This window comes from Hemitrygon akajei, chromosome 9 (assembly GCF_048418815.1).
Source record: "Hemitrygon akajei chromosome 9, sHemAka1.3, whole genome shotgun sequence".
Lineage (NCBI taxonomy): Eukaryota > Metazoa > Chordata > Chondrichthyes > Myliobatiformes > Dasyatidae > Hemitrygon > Hemitrygon akajei.
This window is the reverse complement of record NC_133132.1, coordinates 15,589,621-15,607,374: the sequence shown is the minus strand read 5'-3', so window position 1 is coordinate 15,607,374 and position 17,754 is coordinate 15,589,621.

Sequence of the window (17,754 nt, the reverse complement as noted above, 5' to 3'; positions counted from 1 at the left end):
TTAAAGGCCCTCTTCTTCTGGTTTAGGAGGCCTTTGATGTGACTTGTGATCCAGGGCTTATTATTGGGATAGCAGCGAACAGTTCTAACAGGGACAACTGCATCCACACAAAAGTTAATATAGTCCGTTGTGCATTCAGTGACCTCCTCAACGCCCCCACAGAGCCCCCCTTGCAGTACATCCCAGTTAGTAGTACCGAAGCAGTCTCTCAGGGCCTGTTCAGCTTCAGGAGTCCACTTCCTAAAAGAGCGTGTGGTAGTGGGATGCCTCATCACAATTGATTTATATCTGGGCTGTAACAAAACCAGGTTGTGATCAGCTTTCCCCAATGAAGGCAGTGGGGATGCACTATATGCCTCCTCTACGTTTGCATACAGTAGGTCAATAGTCCTATTACCCCTGGTGTAGCAATCCACGTACTGGGAGAAAGCAGGTAGTGTCTTGTCCAAAGTCACATGGTTGAAGTCCCCTGTAATTATCACCAGTGCCTCAGGGTGCTGTGTCTGAAGCCTAGCAACAACGGAGCTGATGACGTCACACGCTACCGTTGCGTCGGCACGCGGCGGGACATACACATTCACAACAATGACGCTTGCGAATTCTCGAGGCAGGTAATATGGCCTCATACTCACGGCGATCAGCTCAATATCTCTTTCACAAACGGAGATCTTTGTACTCACATGCCCGGGGTTACACCATCTTTCGTTAATGTAGACAGCATGGAGCAGGTTAAGACCTACAAGTATCTGGGAGTACAGTTAGACGAGAAGCTAGACTGGACTGCCAACACAGATGCCTTGTGCAGGAAGGCACAGAGTCGACTGTACTTCCTAAGAAGGTTGGCGTCATTCAATGTCTGTAGTGAGATGCTGAAGATGTTCTATAGGTCAGTTGTGGAGAGCGCCCTCTTCTTTGTGGTGGCGTGTTGGGGAGGAAGCATTAAGAAGAGGGACGCCTCACGTCTTAATAAGCTGGTAAGTAAGGCGGGCTCTGTCGTGGGCAAAGTACTGGAGAGTTTAACATCGGTAGCTGAGCGAAGGGCGCTGAGTAGGCTACGGTCAATTATGGATAACTCTGAACATCCTCTACATACCACCATCCAGAGGCAGAGAAGCAGTTTCAGCGACAGGCTACTATCGATGCAATGCTCCTCAGACAGGATGAAGAGGTCAATACTCCCCAATGCCATTAGGCTTTACAATTCTACCGCCAGGACTTAAGAACTTTTTAAAAGCTATTATTAATGCTTTTTGAGATAGTGATTTAGATGCATATCATATTTTTTTTTACTGAGTTAAGTATTGTATGTAATTAGTTTTGCTACAACAAGTGTATGGGACATTGGAAAAAAAGTTGAATTTCCCCATGGGGATGAATAAAGTATCTATCTATCTATCTATCTATCTATCTATCTATCTATCTATCTATCTATCTATCTACCTATCTATTATAGACCATCTAATGGTGAGCGAAAATTGGAGGATTAAATTTGTAAGGAGATAGCAGATATTTGTAGTAAGCAAAGGGTTGTGATTGTGGGAGATTTTAATTTTCCACACATAGACTGGGAAGCTCATATTGTAAAAGGGCTGGATGATTTGGAGTTTGTAAATTGTGTGCAGGATAGTTTTTTGCAGCAATACATAGAGGTACCAACTAGAGAAGGGGCAGTGTTGGATCTCCTATTAGGAAATGAGATAGGTCAGGTGACGGAAGTATCTGTTGGGAGCACTTCGGGCCCAGTGATCACAATGCCATTAGTTTCAAATATAATTATGGAGAAGGATAGGACTGGACCCAGGGTTGAGATTTTTGATGGGAGATGGGCTAACCTTGAGGAGAAAGGATTTAGATGGAGTGGATTGGGACAATTTGTTTTATAGGAAGGATGTAATAGAGAGATGGAAGTCATTCGAAGGTGAAATTTTGAGGGTGCAGAATCTTTATGTTCCTGTTAGGTTGAAAGGAAAGGTTTAAAATTTGAGAGAGCGATGGTGTTCAAGGGATATTGGAAGCTTGATTCGGAAAAAGAAAAAGATCTTCAATAAATATAGGCAGCATGGAGTAAATGAGGTGCTCGTGGAATATAAAGAATGTAAAAAGGATCTTAAGAAAGATAATAGAAAAGCTAAAAGAAGATATGAGGTTGCTTTGGCAAATAAGGTGAAAATAAATCCAAAGGGTTTCTACAGTTATATTAATAGCAAAAGGATAGTGAGGGCTAAAATTGGTCCCTTAGAGAATCAGAGTACAAAGCTATGTGTGGAACCAAAAGGAATGGGGAGATTTTGAACATTTTTTTTTTCACTGAATATTCACTAAGGAGAAGGAAATTGAATTGTGTAATGGTAGGGAAACAAGTAGGGTAATTATGGAAACTATGATGATTAAAAAAGAGGTAGTACTGGCGCTTTTAAAGAATATAAAAGTGGATAAGTCTCCGGGTCATGGCAGGATTTCCCTAGGACCTTGAGCCAGGTTAGTGGAGAAATAGCAGGGGCTCTGACAGAAATATTTCAAATGTCATTGGAAACGGGGATGGTGCTTGAGGATTGGCGTATTCCTCATGTGGTTCCATTGTTGTAAAAGTGTTCTAAGAGTAAACCTAGCAATTATAGACCTGTCAGTTTGACGTCAGTTGTGGGTAAATTAATGGAAAGTATTCTTAGAGATGCTATATATAATTATCTGGATAGACACTGTCTGATTAGGAACAGTGAACATGGATTTGTGCGTGGAATGTCATGTTTGACAATTCTTTTTGAATTTTTTGAAGAGGTTACTAGGAAAGTAGGCGAGTGTAAAGCAGTGGATGTTGTCTATATGGACCTCAGTAAGGCCTTTGACAAGGTTCCACACGGAATGTTAGTTAGGAATGTTCATTCGTTAGGTATTAAATATTGAAGTAGTAAAATGGATTCAGCAGTGGCTGGATGAAAGATTCCAGAGCGTAGTGGTGGGTAGCTGTTTGTCAGGTTGGAGGCCGGTGACTAGTGGTGTGCTTCAGGGATCTGAACTGGGTCCAATGTTGTTTGTCATATATATTAATGACCTTGATGATGGGGTGATAAATTGGATTAGTAGAAATGCAGATGATACTAAGATAGGTGTCGGTGAGGATAATGAAATAGGTTTTCAAAGCTTGCAGAGAGATTTAGGCCAGTTAGAAGAGTGGGCTGAAAGAAGGCAGATAGAGTTTAATGCTGATAAATGTGAGGTGCTACATTTTGGTGGGACTAATCAAAATAGGACATACATGGTAAATGGTAGGGCATTGATGAATGCAGCAGAACAGAGTGATCTAGGAATAATGGTGCATAGTTCCCTGAAGGTGGAATCTCATGTCGATAGGGTGGTGAAGAAAGCTTTTGGTATGCTGTCCTTTATAAATCAGAGCATTGTGTATAGGAGTTGGGATGTAATGTTAAAATTGAACATGGCATTGGTGAGACCAAATTTGGAGTATTGTGTACAGTTCTGGTCACTGAATTATAGGAAAGATGTCAACAAAATAGAGAGAGTACCGAGGAGATTTCCTAGAAGGTTACCTGGGTTTCAGCACCTAAGTTACAGAGAATGGTTGATCAAGTTATTTTTGAGGCGTAAAGAGTTGAGGGGGGATTTGATAGAGGTATTTAAAGTTATGAGGGGGGTAGATAGAGTTGACGTGGATAGACTTTTTCCATTGAGAGTAAGGGAGATTCAAACAAGAGGAGAAGAGTTGAGAGTTAAGGGGCAGAAGTTTAGTGGTGACACGGGGGGGGGGGGAACTTCTTTACTCAGAGAGTGGTAGCTGTGTGGAAAGAGCTTCCAGAACAGGTGGTAGAGGCAGGTTCGATATTGTCATTAAAAAAATGAATAGGTATATGGACAGGAAAGAAATGGAGGGTTATGGGCTGAGTGCAGGTTGGGTGGACTAGGTGAGTGTAAGCGTTTGGCACGGACTAGAAAGGCCGAGATGGTCTGTTTCCGTGCTGTAATTGTTAAATGTTATGCGGTCATCTGTTTATATCTTTAGAACAGAGGAAAGCCGTTTTTAAAAAAAAAATTATCCAGAGAGTCGTAAATATGTGAAATGTTCTGCACAGACTGCGATGGAGGCCATGTCCGTGGGTATATTTAAGACGGAAGTTGTTGGTTTGCTGATCCACCACTCCCCATGGCAGCGCGTGCCAGAGAACCGTCTCTGTCAACGTTAAGAAGGTTCCTGTCCAGCATATCTTTATCCCTCTGACCTGAAAGCTGTGCCTTCCACGATTGGACGGCAGAGCTGTGCTGACTGTCTATCTCTTCTACGTCTCTCGTGTTTTATCAGTTCTGACATGCCTCCCCCCGGTCCGCTTGTCATCGAAGAAACCAGACCCGTCCAACCATTTTCTCCCTTTTTAACTCAAGCTTTCTAATCCGGCCAATATCCATGTTGAAAATATTGTGCTCCATCTCCTTCTTAATTACATCCTTCCTACGGCGTAGTGACCAGAAACGTGCACGGCGATCCAAAAGCTACCAATGTAATAAATTGTACAACCATCATAGGGTATTCCAACATCTCCAATTCCTCTATGAGGACAGTAAACGTGCCCGGCTCCTCTACCATTCGATCTTCATGGCACAGGACAGAAGGACGCCCCTTTAGAACAGAGATGAGGTGGAGTTTCCTTAGCCTGCGGATGGTGAATTTGTGGTATTGATCGTCATGTGGCTGAGGTGCAGAGCACTGCTGCCGGTGCTCAGATTTTACGGACATGTTAGAATCATGAAGTATTCGCACACGCAATCAAATTTCTATTTGAAAATTTAACTGGTTGTTGCCGTCGCCTGAACTAAAGGCACTAGAAAGACAAATCGAAAGCTAAGTTCACCCTTTCTAGGAGCGTACATCGTACATTTTACCTACACTTTACTACCAATGTTATAATTGATCAGTACCTGATGGAGATAACGTCTGTTTTCCAAAAATCAACAAACAATCAAGCAAACATGTAAATAAATAAATAAATAAATAGACAAGCAAACAAACAGATAAATAAATAAACAAACAAACAAACAAATAAATAAATAAATTGATAGATAGATGGATAATGTAGTGATGAAATGTATGCTTCACATTTCAACCACTACGAAACAGAATTATGCAGACCGTCTCCACTGAAAATGAACGGAAGCAACATGAAATGAAGGTCCTTCTAGTTCCCATTGAAGAGCTGAATATGATAGACATGACACAGTTGGTAAAAACAGCTGAGACTGCGTGTTTGTTCAGTGGATTTTGTCTAATGGGACCAATGGGATTACTAACTGCTTGAACCCTGGCAGCTATGCTGTGAATTATTTGAAATGATTTTTTTTCTGGGATAACGAAATGTGAATGATAGATGTCAGCGTGATTGCGTGTGTACAGAGATTTGTGGATGTATGCAGATTTAGCATTGTGCCATCGAATATAGGGATGATCACAAATGCGAAGGGTGATTGAAAAGTTTGTGGCCTAGGGTAGAAGGAGTAAACGTTAGAAAGCCTAGCACATTTATTTTTTCAGCATAGTCCTCTGCTACATCTACACACTCAGTTCAGCGGTCGTGGAGCATACGAATCCCTTCTTAGTAGAAGTCGGCGTCTTGGACCTCCAGCGGTGGTCCACAGCAAGGGTGATTAATAGGTTCGTGGCCTAAGGTAGAAGGAGCTGAGCTATTAACCTTAATTTTTCTGCATAAACACTCAAAGAGTTGAACTGCACGTGCATGTAACTAGAGCTGCATAACTCATCTCCTTCTACCTGAGACCACGAACTTATCATATAGGTTGGCGCACTGATTTATGGGTGTCGGTGGATTTGGTTAGTAACGAATCACAAGATTGATTCTGAAACTGCCGTTCTTTCCGAGCATCTCAAGGCGCACTAACCCTCACTGGCAGTCTCCCAAATCAGTTCCGAGTAACCCACCTTTCTCCAGTCTCGTCAGACCAGGGCATACACACTCCGGTCCCGCCAACTCCGAGAGACTGGGATGTTCGCCCACACAAACCCCGGTTTGTGTGAATGCTGTCTGATTTGCTGTCCCGTTTCAGCTGGTCGCCTCAAATAAGAAATCGAACACTTCATATAAATTAAAAGTAGTATATTTATACATTGTAACTTGACTATGGAATTAGTAGAGAAAAGGAAAAAGAAAAGAACATCAATAGGAGCCAATTATAATTAAACAGTCAAGTCTTCAAAAAGTCATATTTCCCGATGCCCGGTAGACTTCAGCACTTTGGTTCCAATTTCCTGCAGCGTGTACTGTCTTCATTTCCCGCCGGCCAAAGACAAAGGCACACACCGGTATCAGGCAAAAAACAAAACAAAAACAAAAACACGCCCATCCAGCCTTACCTCCTGCTTTGGGTGGTCACATTCGAAATCACCCGCTGTCTCTAACAATACCCTAAACACTGTTAGCAGAGAAACTTTTGCCAGGGCGCTATATATCCCAAACCAAAAATAATCGCGTCCTCATGACTTTGAAATAATGTATCATTCCTCTATTATAACACAGTGTTCAAAGGAATTTCGTGACATCAGAATCTCCAATCTACAAACCCCATTTCCAAAAATGTTGGGATATTTTCCAAAATGCAATAAAATCAAAAATCTGTGATATGTTAATTCACGTGAACCCTTATTTAACTGACAAAAGTACAAAGAAACGATTTTCAATAGTTTTACTGACCAACTTATTTGTATTTTGTAAATATGCACAAATTTAGAATTTGATGGCTGCAACACACTCATCAAAAGTTGATACAGAGTTAAAATAAGATTGAAAAGTGCACAGAATATTCAAGTAACACCGGTTTGGAAGGCTCCACATTAAGCAGGCTAATTGGTAGCAGGTGAGGTATCATGACTGGGTATAAAAGTAGCGTCCATCAAGGGCTCAGTCTTTGCAAGCAAGGATGGGTCGTGGCTCACCCTTTTGTGCCAAAATTCGTGAGAAAATTGTTAGTCAGTTCAAAAGGAACATTTCCCAACGCAAGATTGCAGAGAATTTAGGTCTTTCAACATCTACAGTACATAATATTGTGAAAAAATTCAGAGAATTCAGAGACATCTCGGTGCGTAAAGGGCAAGTTCAGAAAGCACTGATGAATGTGCGTGATCTTCGAGCCCTCAGGCGGCACTACCTAAGAAACTGTCAGGCTACTGTGACAATTATAGCCACCTGGGCTCGGGAGTACTTCGGAAAACCATTGTCACTTAACACAGTCCGTCGCTGCATCCAGAAATGCAACTTGAAACCGTATTACGCAAGGAGGAAGCCATACATCAACTCTATGCAGAAACGCCGGCGAATTCTCTGGGCCCGAGCTCATCTCAGATGGACCGAAAGACTGTGGAACCATGTGCTGTGGCCAGATGAGTCCACATCTCAGCTAGTTTTCGGAAAAAAAGGGGTGTCGAGTTCTCCGTGTCAAAGATGAAAACGACCATCCTGATTGTTATTAGAGAAAGGTGCAAAAGCCAGCATTTGTGATGGTATGGGGGTGCATCAGTGCCCACGGCATGGGTGAGTTGCATGTATGTGAAGGTACCATTGACTCTGAGGCGTATATTAGGATTTTAGAGAGACATATGTTGCCATCAAGGCGACGTCTCTTCCCGGGACGTCCATGCTTATTTCAGTAGGACAATGCCAGACCACATTCTGCACGGGCTACAACAGCGTGGCTTTGTAGACACAGAGTGCGTGTGCTTGACTGGCCTGCTGTCAGTCCAGATCCATCTCCTATTGAAAATATATGGCGCATCATGAAGAGGAGAATCAGACAACAGAGACCACGGACTGTTGAGCAGCTGAAGTCTTATATCAAGCAAGAATGGACAAAATTTCCAGTTGCAAATCTACTACAATTAGTATCCTCAGTTCCAAAACGATTAAAAAGTGTTATTAAAAGTAAAGGTGATGTAACTCAATGGTAAACATGCCTCTGTCCCAACTTTTGTTGAGTGTGTTGCAGCCATCAAATTCTACATTTATGTATATTTACAAAATACAATTAAGTTGGCCAGTAAAACTATTGAAAATGTTTTCTTTGTACTTTTGTCAGTTAAATAAAGGTTCACGTGAATTAACATATCACAGATAGTTGTTTTTATTGCATTTTGGAAAATATCCCAACTTTTCTGAAAATGGGGTTTGTATTTGTAAATGGTAGTGACTTATGTCACTAGGGGAATAAGCGCAAGTTTCTGTTCCCACGATGCGACATAGGCCAGCCTATCTGGGGTTTCCTAACTCTTTGACACTCCTATCATTTATTTATTCAACCACCCTGCCCACTGTTAGCACTCATCAGCGTGGGGTGGTTTGGGAATCTTTTCGTCAATTATTGGGCACGTTGCGAAGTCTGACACATAGTACATGCCCATTTCCTCAGCCTCTGATCCGTACGACATTCAGTGGTCGGTCCCTTCCAGACCGATCCACTGCTTGTCATTCTGTTCTCCCACGTCGTTGCAGAATACTAGGAGTAGGGTTCATATCAGGCTCTGCTTCAACACGTTCCCTCTTGTCCCAGAGGTAGAAGATGGTTTCGATGGACAATCGTAACAGTTCCAGTCACATCGTTTGGTTTCATTCGCAAAACTGCGACGTTAGGCATCAGACTCTCTACAATGTAAGGCCCAGTGGTCAGCTAACTTTTCTGGTAGCTCCAAATCCTCTGTCGCTAAAGATTGCTGGCATCTTTTGGGAGAATATCATGCTGAACCCTTTCATCATGTCTCTACTTTTTTTCTTTGATTCCTCTCAGTAGCAGAGGTCCCTGCTGGTTTATACGCCTTTTGCAATTCCCTCCTCGCATGAGCCACATACTTCAACTGAGTCTTCAATGGCAGATGTTCCCGCCCAATCCCATAACAGAGGCTAACAAGCGTACTTGCTTCACGCACAAACATCAGATAATATAGCGAGGATCCAGTAGTTCATTATGTGTACTGTTGTAGCCGAGAACAAGTTGACCAATCAAATGCTGATTCCATTGTCTCTTCGTACTGATCTCCAGAGTTCAGAGTCTGTCAAACAACGAGCAGTTGGCCACTTGGGGAGGGTATCACTCCGAGGGTGGTCAGAAGTAGTCTTCGAATTCTCGACTCCAAGCATGCTGCGTAACTCGCTTATGAGCCTGCTGTCGAAATCGGGTCCCTGATCGCTATGTATCCGACTGGGGAGGACATAATGAACATCACACTTTTGCCACGGTCGATGCCTTCTAATACTTTGTAGGGAGGGTTAGAGCACATCCGGTGTAGTGCTCAGTAATAACCAAGATAGTCGCCGTGTTGCTAGAATCAGGCTATATTGACAGGAAATCCATACATACCAGAACAATGAGATAACGTAATGGGCCTTGTAGGCAGCGTCTTCCTCCGAATACATCGAACGCGTGGTTTGCAGTACTCTTCGACCACAGGCATCATTCGGGGTCAGTAGAAACGATTAATCCATAGGTCTTTTAACCCTCAAATGACCTGAAGTATCATCAAAAAACTTCAACACAATCCTCCGTTCAACTGGGAACGCGGAGACCTGTCCGGAGCAGACGTGACCCGGCATTGAATCTGGTTCTTCAACTGCAGTTTCGGCCAGTCTCTCCGCAGTCGAGATACGGCAGAGCAGCTTGGGCGATAACCGATTCCGCAACAACCGACCAAACGGTAATTATACAAGGCTCATCTTGCTGAGCGGAGGTCACTTCCTCTGGAAGCAGCTGCGACAACTGCTTTGCATGTAGGTTTGCACAACCAGAAGTTCCTAAATGCTCCACCACTCATTCCTGCCTCTGCCCTTTCTCAGTGTTCCCCGTGATGGAAAGCAGGCACATTGCTTTAGATCCTGGCGCAGGAACGCTCTTCCTCTCTCAGTCCATTTCCAGACCTTCATGCTCGCGTGTACAAAGCACCTGCATCTGCAATGCTCACCTTTTGCATAATTTTGACCAAAGTCATGATCAGGTAATTCGATTGTGTTTATTACAGTTGATTCTACAAGCGGTGATACTGTCAGGAACAGGACGCTGTAGTGATGTGAAATGATTCTGTTTATTTTTTAGGAATAAATAATGGATTGTGAGTGAAATTAAAGAAAATCTGCTGCTCCCCACCATGAAGCTGTTTGAATTTCCCGAATATTCATATTAATTCCCTTGATCTACTCTGTGTGCCTGACAATTCAAAGTGGGACAAAGGATCTGATCAATTCTGTATGATTCCTGCTCAGTTGCTCTAATATAGAAAATTCTTTACAGACGTGTCTGGACAGCGGATATGGGTGTCACCTCGGCGTAAGACGCGAAATATTCAATCATTGACACTTTTCTCAGCAGCCAAAATGTAATTTGCCCCAGTTCATTCCGAACACCCATTTTAATCTCCTACTTTAGTCTGTACTTTGGGAAGATATCAGGCGGAATGAAATTTGGAGTGATTTAGCAAATTAAAACAAAACAGAGTAAAAGGAGCTCGCCGGCTGCGACTGGAATCCAATCGTCTCTTCATCTCTTAAAGTCCAAACAGACATGTACAGTTGACGTCCGGGATCACATTTCATGAGTTCCATTATTTTAGTATAACTACGCATCTATAAATAAACAACGTACATGAACATAGCAATGACAGGAGTCTTGTCTGCTTATTAGCATTTTAGAAATTAAACACAGTGCTGACATAAACTTGAAATTCAAAATCATTGTACTAGAAATCTTATGCAACATAATTTGACATTCTACAGAAATGCGGGAACTCTACTTTTCGGATTGTTCCCTAATTATTCCAATGTTTCTCCAAAAAATACCACATCAAAATTCCCTCATTTAAGTGAACACTAATAGTTATTTTCCCCAATGGTCAATTCAAAGGTTTCAAAGGTTATAAAGGTACACTTAATGTCAGAGAAGTTTATACAATATACATAAGAAATGTGTTTTTTCGGAACATCCACGAAAACCAAGGAGTACCCCCCTCCCCCAAAGAATGAATGACGGTTAAATGTTAGAATCCCAAAGTCTCACCCAGCTCCCCTTGCTGAATTTCTCTCTGAATTTGGTAAACTGGCGCCCTGGAGAGAGACCTTGACTTTTCCAACACGTTATCGTGGATTTCACATGGGCAAAGAAACTAAAAAAAATAAAACTAAGTAGACTTAAAAGTAATGCCGAAATGACAACACAAATACTTACGCTTCCAATTCCCTTCCTTCCGAATCTTCACAAAAAACTGAAAAATCCATAATAATAATTTCAGCACAGTAACGGATCAACCCTTCATAGTCATCCACTTTGCTATCATCTGTTTGCATGTCGAGAGTTTGATACATTCGCCTAATGCATCTAGATTTATCATCGCGCCTAGCAGGGTGTTCACACTGCTACAACTCAGTACAAACTGCTTTCCTCTGACACCCACCGTTATACTTACTTCCAATCACCTTCTGTTGGCCATCTCCTCAATGAGAAAAAGTATCTGGGTATACACTCTATCAATGCCTGTATTCAGGTAGTTTTACTCTATCAATTCACACTTCATCCTCCTTTGCTCCAAAAAGAAATGTTTCAGCACGGTTAACTTAACTTCATAGGGCATGAATTCAATTTCAGACAGTGTCAATAGACAATAGACAATAGACAGTAGGTCTAAGAGTAGGTCATTCGTCCCTTCTAGCCAGCACCGCCATACACTGTGATCATGGCTGAACATATACAATCAGTACCCCGTTCCTGCCTTCTCCCCATATCCCTCACCCCGCTATCTATAAGAGCTCTATCTAACTCTCTGTTGAATGCATCCAGAGACTTAGCCTCCACCGCTTTCTGGGGCAGAGCATTCCACATATCCAGCACTCTCTGGGTGAAATTTATTTTCCGCATCTCTGTTCCAAATGGCCTACCCCTTATTCTTAAACTGTGGCCTCTAGTTCTGGTCTCACCCATCAGCAGGAACATACTTCCGGCCTCTAGCGTGACCAATCCCTTAATAATCTTATATGTTTCAATCAGATCCCCTCTCATCCTTCTAAATTCCAGTGTATACAAGCCCAGTCGCTCCAATCTTTCAACATATGACAGTCCCGCCATTCCGGGAATTAACCTTGTGAACCTACGCTGCACTCACTCAATAGTAAGAATGTCCCTCCTCAAATTTGGAGACCAAAACGGCACACAATACTCCAGGTGGGATCTCACCAGGGCCCTGTACAGCTGCAGAAGGACAACTTTACTCCTATACTCAATTCCTCTTGTTATAAAGGCCAGCATGCCATTAGCTTTCTTCACTGCCTGCTGTACCTGCATGCTTGCTTTCATTGACTGATGTACAGGAACACCTAAATACACCAGTGTCCTGGTGTATACCCCCCCCCCCACCCTCACTAGAGCTGAGAAATCCTTCCTTTTATAAACTTCTACCAAAGACATAATAATGTCGCCAATACTTTGCCGTTTGCCCTGTTTTCCATCCCAATTAAACTAAAGATTAAACCTTCGGTGAATGTAGGAGGATACCAATGGTCAAGCAGATGTATCCATGAGTTGATATATTTTCCATGGAAAGTGACAAGAGATCTGCTGTGTTCAGTTTATATGATGCCAGAAATATGTAAACAGTACGATTTAACATGTTTAACGATTTAACGATGCAAATGTTTGGAGCTCCTTGCCGGAGAATGCACAAAGATGGTAGCGCGATATTAATATGCAGCAGCCTCTCTGGACTCTGGATTGGGGATTGCCAAACGTTATGTGGATTTTTTGGTGTAGTCTGTTTTGTTACGTACCCGTGACACGTGACAGTGGTACCCTTGTCACGTGAATGGGGTTGAAGTTATACTGGACTTGAGGTAATGGACTTGTGATGGTGGAGTGATGTCATTTTCCCGCCAGTAGAGATCATGTGACAGTTTTTTTTTCCAGTGTATTAGAGGAGGACCCCTCCCTGTGAGGAGGGGCAGTTCGTGGCTGGATTTGCCATGTTGACTTCATACCACTGCGTGATTTAATGTTATGACGCAGTTTAGTTGAAAGATGAAGTTTTATCTAATGCCTAAAGTTTAAAAGGTCATTGCCAGCAGTTTCTTCCAATACTGCTCGTTGAGAATCAGTGGAGAGTGAAGATCGGAGTTCGGGAGTTAAAGATAGAGGAGAATCGATTTCGACGGTGAAACGGGTTCGACCTTGTTTGATCCTTATTCGGAAGGAATTCGTTGACTATTCTCGTGTTAATCCCTGGGAAATACCAGAAAGGATTGAGAATCGTGGTAAAGGAAAGGTCAGTGCCTTTAAGCCGTTTCGTTCCGTAAATTCTTCATGGGAAAAGTTCGACTTTGGGGAACCGAAACAAAACGACGTGAAAGAGAATTGAAATCGTCTTAAAAAGTCTCTCCTTTTAAATGGACTGTGAGCATTTTGAACTTTTGGCAATACTACTTTAAAGAACTGTTCTTGCAACATTGCTTTAAGGACTGTTTAAGCTGCCGTACAGCAGCTGATTTCCGGTTACGTTAGTGATTTGTTTACTTTTGGGGGGTTTGTTTCAGGGTTTAATAAACGTGTTATTTGTTATAAAAACCCTTGCCTAACTCATATATTTGTTGTTGCCTGAATCGGTAACATAAATATGGGGGCTCGTCCGGGATAGGAACTTTTGAGTTTAAATGGTTGTTGAATTTTGAGTCGGTGTTTTGGAAACGGGGAATACTCGATTCTTTTGTTTGATTGGCTTGTGTGTGGTATTCGGCAACGATGAATATCGATGAGTTTCTGGCTTCGCCAGGCGCGGCGTTGTTAGCGAAGGCGAAAAAAACTGAGGTGACTGAGATTGCTAGTAAATTGCAACTTAAAGGTATTTGGCAGATTACATCAAAGGCTGTAATACAGAGAAAAATCGCGTCACTCTTTGTGGATTCGGGTGTTTTTGACGAATCGATTTTAAAGTCGTTTCCAATAAGTAATATGGAGATGCAGTTGCAAATCGAACAAATGAAGTTGGAACAAAGTGAAGCAGAATTGGAGCGTTGTAAGTTAGAAGCTGATCAAAGAAAAGGGAATTTGATTATGCAATGGCGGAATAAAGGTCTGGGAATCAGTCTTCTGTTTCTAAAAAGCCGTTTGTTGCTAGTCAAGAAATTAAATTGGTCCCTCCATTTAGTGAAACAGAGGTGGAAAGATATTTCCAACATTTTGAAACTATTGCTCGGATGTCAGAGTGGCCGAAAGATAAATGGTCACTGTTATTACAGAGTGTAATTAAAGGCAAAGCACAACAATTTACACAGCTTTAATTGCTGCGCAAGCACTTGATTATGATATTGTGAAAAATGCATATTCTAAAAGCATACGAATTAGTCAAAGAAGCGTACAGAGAAAGATTCAGAAGTTTGAAAAAGTCTGTGGAAAATATTTATTTGGAATTTGCCTATGATAAAGCGGTGTGTTTTGAGAGATGGGTTTCTTCTAAAAATGTAAATGGGAACTATGATACATTGAGAGAGCTGATTTTAATGGAGGAATTTAAAAGAAGCATTCCTGTTGAAGTAAGGACCTACTTAAATGAGAGGGATACTGATAAATTGCAGGACTGTGCTAGATTAGCTGATGAGTATGTTTTAATACATAAGAATAAATTTCCTCAGGGCAGAATTTTTAAGAGGAAAAATAACATGGAGACTCAAGGTAAATCAGAAATTAAATCAGATGTTAATGAGAAAGGTAAGGAGGAAGGAAAACCTGTGAAGGAAAGACAGTTTGGTCTTATTTGTAACTATTGTAAGAAGCCTGGCCATGTAATAGCTAACTGTTTCAGATTGAAAAATAAAGAGAAGGAAGAATTTTCAGATGCCTGTGTGCAACATACTGAAGCACCTGTAAAATTACAGGGTTCGATAAACACAAATGAAGCTTTGTTGGAGTCTGACCAAGTTAGAAAGGGATATGATCATTTTATAACTGAAGGGTTTGTATCCTTGAAAGAAGGATCTACTCTGGTGCCAATAAAAATCCTTAGGGATACTGGAGCTTCTCAATCACTGATGTTAGACAGTGTGTTGAAGTTTAATGAAGAGTCTGATACTGGTGAGGTAAATTATATAAGAGGTGTTGGGAGTGATTTTATGCCTGTATTTTTGCATAAAGTAAATTTAAAGTCAGGTTTAGTTACAGGATTTGTTAAAGTAGGATTACAGCATCGCTTACCTGTGAAGGGTATTTCTTTATTGTTAGGTAATGACTTGGCAGGTGAATAAGTTTTTCCTGAAGTGCATTTGACAATGGAGTCAGAGGAACCAGAGATGAATTCTAACACAGATTCTTCTTGTGTTGTGACTAGAGATATGGCTAAAAAGATTGATGCGCAGAATGAGGTTGTTACTCATGACTGTTCAACTCAGGATTCGAGTTTTGAGGATGTGTCAGAGACTTTCTTACCTTCGTTCTTTGAACAAGATTCTTAGAGTAAGCCTGACTATGAAGATTTATCTCTGCGTCAGAAGGAGATGATAGCAGAGCAGAATCGGGACCCTGAGATTATAAAATTAAGGGAACAAGCTTTAGTGGATAGTGAAATTGAGAAGGTGCCTGTAGGATATTACTTGGAAAAAGGAGTGTTGATGAGGAAGTGGAGGTCACCTACAATTCCTGCAAGTGAGGAATGGAATGTTGTTTACCAGGTAGTTGTCCCTAAAGTTTATCGAAATGAGATTTTGACTTTAGCTCATAGTGTTCCTTTAGGTGGACATCAAGGGGTAAGGAAAACTGTGGACAAATTTTTAAAACATTTTTACTGGCCTGGTCTAAGAAAAGATGTGGCGATGTTTTGTAAGACGTGCCATACTTGTCAAATTGTGGGTAAACCAAATCAGGTTACACCAGTAGCTCCATTACAACCTATTCCAGCATTCGGTGAACCGTTTTCTAAAGTTATTGTAGATTGTGTTGGTCCATTACCAAAGACAAAAACTGGTTATCAGTATTTGTTGACTATCATGTGTACTTCGTCTAGGTTTCCAGAGGCAGTACCACTTAGGAATATAAAAGCTAAAACTGTGACAAAGGATCTTATAAAATTCTTTACTTATTTTGGATTGCCTAAGGAGATACAACCTGATCAAGGCAGTAATTTTATGTCTGGATTGTTTCAACAGATAGTTTATAAATTGGGAGCTAAGCAAATCATTTCGTCTGCATACCATCCAGAATCGCAAGGTGCCTTGGAGAGGTTTCATTCTACCCTCAAGAATATGATTAAGACATATTGTGTGGAAAATGAAAGTGATTGGGATGAGGGTATAAACATACTTTTATTTGCAGTAAGGGAATCGGTGCAGGATTCTTTAGTTTTCAGTCCATTTGAACTTGTGCTTGGTCATAGAGTTAGAGGACCTTTAGCTTTATTAAAAGAACAGTGGATTAGTAAGGAAACACACACAAATTTGTTGGACTATGTTTTGAAATTTAAGGACAGGTTACATAAAGCTTGTAGCTTAGCCAAGGGAAATTTAAACTTGGCTCAGGAGAAAATGAAAACTTGGTATGATAAGGAAGCTGGGATGAGGATGTTTAAGCCTGGAGATAAGGTGTTGGTTCTTTTCCCAGTGCAGACAAATCCTTTACAAGCTAAATTTCATGGTCCTTATGAAATCGTGTCTAAAATCAATGATGTGGATTACGTAATAAAAACTCCAGATCAGAGAAGGTCAACACAACTTTGCCATATAAATATGATAAAACCATATTTTGAGAAACAATCTGATACTGTGACTGTTGTGGTTAGTGAGAATGAGTTTGATTTAACTAGGAACATGATAGATAATTCATCTGACTTTCATTCTAAATCCAACATTGTTTCTGTTAGGTTACCAAATTCAACCATTCTGGAAAATATTGATGAGAAATTAGCACATTTACAGCTAGAGCAGAAACAACAGATGAAGGAATTAATTTTTAAATATAAGGATTTGTTTCCAGATGTTCCGAGAAGGACTACTATAGCTTAACATGATGTAGATGTTGGAGATGCCAAACCTATTAAACAACACTCATATAGGATGAACATAGAAAAATGTGAACTTGCTGAGAAAGAAATTAAATATATGTTAGAGAATGATATTATTAGGCATTCTAACTCGAATTGGAGTTCACCATGTGTTATGGTGCCAAAACCAGATGGTAGTATTAGGTTTTGTACGGACTATAGGAAGGTGAATGCTGTAACGAAAACAGCTGCATATCCAATTCCTACAGTAGATGATTGTGTAGATAAGGTTGGAAAAGCAAAGTTCCTTACAAAGATTGATTTATTGAAAGGGTATTGGTGTGTTCCATTAATGGACAGAGGTAGAGAGATTTCTGCATTTGTAACTCCATCTGGGTTATATGGTTATAATGTTCTTCCATTTGGGATGAAGAATGCCCCAGGTACTTTTCAGAGGTTGATTAACTCTGTGATTCAGGGATTGAAAGATACCGATGCTTATATTGATGATTTAGTGACAGGAAATTATACTTGGGAAGCACACATTATTGCGGTGGAGAAATTGTTTGAAAGGCTTTCAAAAGCTAACTTAACTATCAATTTAGCTAAGAGTGAATTTGTACATGCCACTGTGACTTACCTTGGTTATGTTGTGGGTCAAGGTAAGGTCACTCCTGTTCAGGCAAAAGTTCGGGCAATTTTAGAGATTCCCACTCCAACGGGGAAAAAAAACACTCAGAAGATTCTTGGGA